This window comes from Gossypium hirsutum, chromosome D03 (genome assembly GCF_007990345.1).
Source record: "Gossypium hirsutum isolate 1008001.06 chromosome D03, Gossypium_hirsutum_v2.1, whole genome shotgun sequence".
NCBI classification, from domain to species: Eukaryota; Viridiplantae; Streptophyta; class Magnoliopsida; order Malvales; family Malvaceae; genus Gossypium; species Gossypium hirsutum.
The window spans coordinates 23,047,582-23,052,256 of NC_053439.1; the positions used below are offsets into that span (position 1 = coordinate 23,047,582).

Here is a 4,675-nt window from a genome sequence, read left to right on the forward strand (position 1 = left end):
TTTTTATCTTCACCTTTTGTAATCTTCGTTCTTTTGCCATTATAGTAAAATTATCTTTGCCCGTGGTCTTTTGTCCTCTTTGGAGGGGTTTTTCCACGTTAAATTTATGTGCTCAATTTCTCAATTTATTCCGCTATTTTTTTACTTGTTGCTTAATCGGGTCAATCCCAACATTAGTAAATATAGACATCATAGATCTTTGAAATGTAGCAGGTGCATTACATAAAACAAATGCCATGCATCTAAGTACAAATGTACCGTACGGGTATGTGAATGTTGTTCTATGTTAATCCTTCAATGCTATTGTGATTTGATCATACCCCAGGTATCCACCGAGGAAACAGTAATAGTCTTGTCCTGCGAGTCTATCGAGTATTTGATTCAAAAATTGTAAAAGAAAGTGGTCTTTCCTAGTCGCCATATTCAACTTCTGGTAATAGATGCAAATTATCCATCTTGTAACTGTTCTGGTTGGTATTAGCTCATTATTCTCATTCCCAACAATCGTGTTACCTCCTTTCTTTGGCACACACTAGACCAGACTTACCTAAATAAACATATTTTGAATGTGAGGGAAGTACCTTTAGTTCTAATTTAGGTTGGTCCTCAATTGACGCTTTTGGCTAGGCATAATCTCTAATTTGATTAGCTTCTAGCTAAGCTAAGTATTCCTTCCCCTCTTCATCACTTGGAGAGTCTAATGTCAAAATTTGATCTAATGGGTCCTCAACAGAGTTGAGTTCCTTTTCCATGACTAATTCCTCTAACTCAGATACTGTAGAACAATCATCAACTGTGTCAAGAAATTGCATAAACTTAAAAACATTAAATGTTACCTGATTGTCCTAAACACGTATGGTAAGTTTTCCCTTTTGCACATCAATAAGGGTCCTTCCACTTGCTAGGAAAGGCCTTCCTAAAATTATTGACACCTCTTTATCTACTTCAAAGTCTAGAATAACAAAGTCACCAGGAAAAATAAATTTTTCTACACGTACCAATACATCATCAGTTTTTTCTTCTAGATGTGCTAAAGATCAATCTACTAATTGAAGTGTAACTGTAGTAGGTCTAACATCACCTATCCCTAACTTTCTGAATATAGACATAGGCATCAAGTTGATTCTTGCACCCAAATCTCATGCTGCCTTACCAAAATAAGTTGCTCCAATGTTTCAAGGTATTGTAAAACATCTAGGGTCCTTCATTTTTGGGGGTAATTTATCTTGAAAATATGCACTGCATTCCTTCATCAGGGCTACCATTTCAAATTCTCCAAGTCTTCATTTTCTAAACATGACATTCTTCATGAATTTGACATAATTTGGCATCTGCTCATGTGCTTCTACCAACGGAATGTTGATATGAAGTTGCTTGAGTACGTTTAAAAACTTCTAGAATTGGACTTCCTGCTTCTGCATCTGAAGCCTTTGAGGGTAGGGTGGTGGAGGATTATTCATTGGAATTGGTTGATTCGTCTTCTTCTCGGGCTTTACCGATTCTGGCTTTGGTGAAGTTAGAATTTCAACACTTGGTTGAATTTCCATTGCATCTTAAGCATCAATCGACTCTTCCTCAATTTCGACAGTGTTGGGTTGTAATGTCTTTCCACTCCTTAGAGTCAATGCTTTACAATGATCATTCCTCGGATTTGTTGGATTCTCCATATCACTAGGCAAAGCACCTTGTGGTCAGTTTATAAGTTCAATAGCAAGTTGACCCACTTGATTCTACAGGTTTTTTAATATGGTTGCTTTGTTTTGGATTAAGGCATCATTTTTTGCTATATATGCCTTTAACAAGTTTTCCAAGCCATTGGATGGTTCAACTTGAGGATGTTTCTAAACTTGTTGGGTAAATACAGATGGTTGGGTTGGTCTGGGTTGTGCATAAGTGTTACTAGGCCCAGATCCTTGGTTACTCCAAGAAAAACTTGGGTGGTTTCTCCAAGATGGGTTATAGAAATTGGATTGCAGTCCTTGCCTTCCTTAGTTCTAGTTTCGGTTACCCATATAATATACAGATTATGGGTTTAATGGACATTTTTTGGACAAGTGTCCCCCACAATAAACACAGACTACATTTTTGTATTGATTCAGTGGCTGAGCTATAAAATTATTAAACCTATTTGTAGTAAATTTTTAAGCATTGAAGAAATCGAAGATACCTGAGATGCTAGTGAAGTGAGAGCATCCACTTCATGAACTCTAGCGACTCGTCTTCCTAATGCTACTCAATTGGTTGGCCATTAATAACTGTTACTTGCAATTCTCTCAATGATTTCATAAGCATCATTATAAGACTTAAAAAGGAGAGCTCCATTAGCAGAAGCATCTACTACTGTTCTTGTGTGAGCATTGAGACAATTATAGAATGTCTCAAGTTGGATGCAATGCGAGATTCCATGATGAGGGCACTTCCATAATAATTCTTTGTACCTTTCACATGCCTCATACAAGGACTCTTTATCCATTTGTTGGAAGGCAGTAATTTCATTCTACAACTTAGCATTCTTACTAGGCGGGAAATACTTCATAAGGAATCTTTCTGCTAACTCTTGCCATGTAGTAATAGAATCTGCTGGCAATAAGTTCAACCAAGCTCGAGCTTTGTTCCTTAGCAAATATGGGAACAGCTTTAATCGTAGTGCATCTTCGGGTACTCCAGCTAGCTTGAAAGAATCGCTCACCTCCATAAAAGTCTTAAGTGAAGGTAAGGATCTTCGATAGGCATTCCACTGAATTGGCCCATTGTTTGAAGCATTTGGAACATAACCAGCTTCAACTCAAATTGTTGTGCCTCGATTATAGGTCTCCTAATACCCGGATTAAGCTCATGAAACATTGGCACAGCATATTGTCTTAGTTCTCTATCCCTATCATCAGCAATAAGGATAGGATTTTGAACTTGATTCACTCTGTTTCCTTGATTCTGGTTTTCGAAGTTCATCTCTTCGGTCCTTCTTTGAGATGCTTATCTTCTTCGTTGTCGAAAAGTTCTTTCAATCTCAGGATCTATAGGGAGTAAGTCGATAGTTTGATCAATACTCATAAAGACCTAAAACAATCAAAAATAATAATTAAGTTCAAATTGAAGAGAAAAATAAACCAAAATGCAAATTTAACAATTTCACAAATAATGACTTTTTAAAACAGTCCTCAGTAACGGGGCTAAAAACTTGGAATGATGGAAATGCGCAAATGTGTAAAATCACAAAAATTAATAAAGTGAGAAGTAAATGTTGAGTTATCGTACCTACGGGGACTATGTAAGAAAATATTTATGAAATGTAATTAAAAATACTTTGATGAAGGAAAATCTTTTGTTTTGAAAGAAAAGGGTTTAATAAAACTAGATTTTTACTAAGTAAATTGTTAACTATAACACGTATAGACTTACTAAATTAACTAATCTCTTGAACATATTACTATGCCAATACAAACAATTAATAAATTTTAATAAGATAGTAAAAGATTAAGTGAAGTAACAATATATTCCTACATTGAAACAGTTTAATCACAATAATCTTGCTGTTGATACGAGCTCATTTCGGATGTAAAGACGAGTCGTAATCTTTCCCGATCGAAATTAGGTAGTGTCGGAATTGAATCAAATTCAAGTCTTGGTGTTTGAAGTTGGATGGCTTTAGGAACAAAGGAGTTTAATGGGTTGTTGTTTGCTGGGTAATTCGATGAAACAAGATCGAACCCTTATTATCAAATAAGGACCCGGGCTTAAGGTTTCAAAGAAAGAAATGGAAATAGGATAAAAACCGAGACCCTCTATTTAGCAAAATAGGAACCTACGGTATGAAGAACGCCACACCAATGGGTGATAAGTTCGAACAAAGTCAGATTGACGCCACTCGTTGAAGATAAGTCAATTTGAGCTTTGGAGAATAAAGAGAGTGAATTTCTCACTAAAATTATGTTTCATTCAGAAATTTGGCAAAAAGTCCTTTTACAAGAAATTCAACAACTATTTATAGCCTTTCTACTAGTAGCCGAATGGACAAATTCAAGACTTAGTTTCTAAGTAAACAATGAACTAAAATTCAGCATGAATGCAAAATTATTAGCCCATGTAGATTCGGCTGAATGAGAGCTCCAATGGTCATCTTCTAGATGGGAAAATGCACCTTGAACATCTTGGATGTGCATGAATAGGCTAGGTTCGATCAATGATCATAATGGGGTCATTCATGAAGCAACTATTGCTGAAAAATTACCATCATTAATTAGCAACTTGAACAGTCATTTGGAAGTGTGAATGGACGGTTTTGAATGACCATAAGGTGTGAACATCATGAACCGAATAGCCACAATGTACCCAGCAATGTGAAGGAAATAAATGGCAGCTTTGGAGAATGGAAAATCATCTCTTTTGGCCGAATGGTCACTTAGAGAACTTCAACAATCAGCACACCATCTTTAATATAGTCCATGCATGTATCATTTGGTGCATTGAACCCAACATGCATGCATCTTCACATCCATTGAATCTTCATGCATGAATCTGCCCAATGAATCTTCAAATTCGGCTGTACCTAAAAACACACATGAACTTAATTAATTTCAATCAAATTAAGCTGAACTAAGTAAATACATAATGTGAACATCCTAATTTAACATTGAAACAACTTAAATATTAATAAAGCATGACACAAATTCGGTTG

At 35.8% G+C, this 4,675-nt stretch overlaps 1 non-coding gene across 1 annotated transcript; it reads left to right on the forward strand.

Moving 5' to 3' along the window:
* The first annotated feature begins 2,399 nt into the window (after window positions 1–2,399).
* Window positions 2,400–2,505, forward strand: LOC121215714 (small nucleolar RNA R71). The gene has a single exon (XR_005911690.1). It is a non-coding gene; the product is annotated as a small nucleolar RNA R71 (small nucleolar RNA).
* Window positions 2,506–4,675: the final 2,170 nt, after the last annotated feature.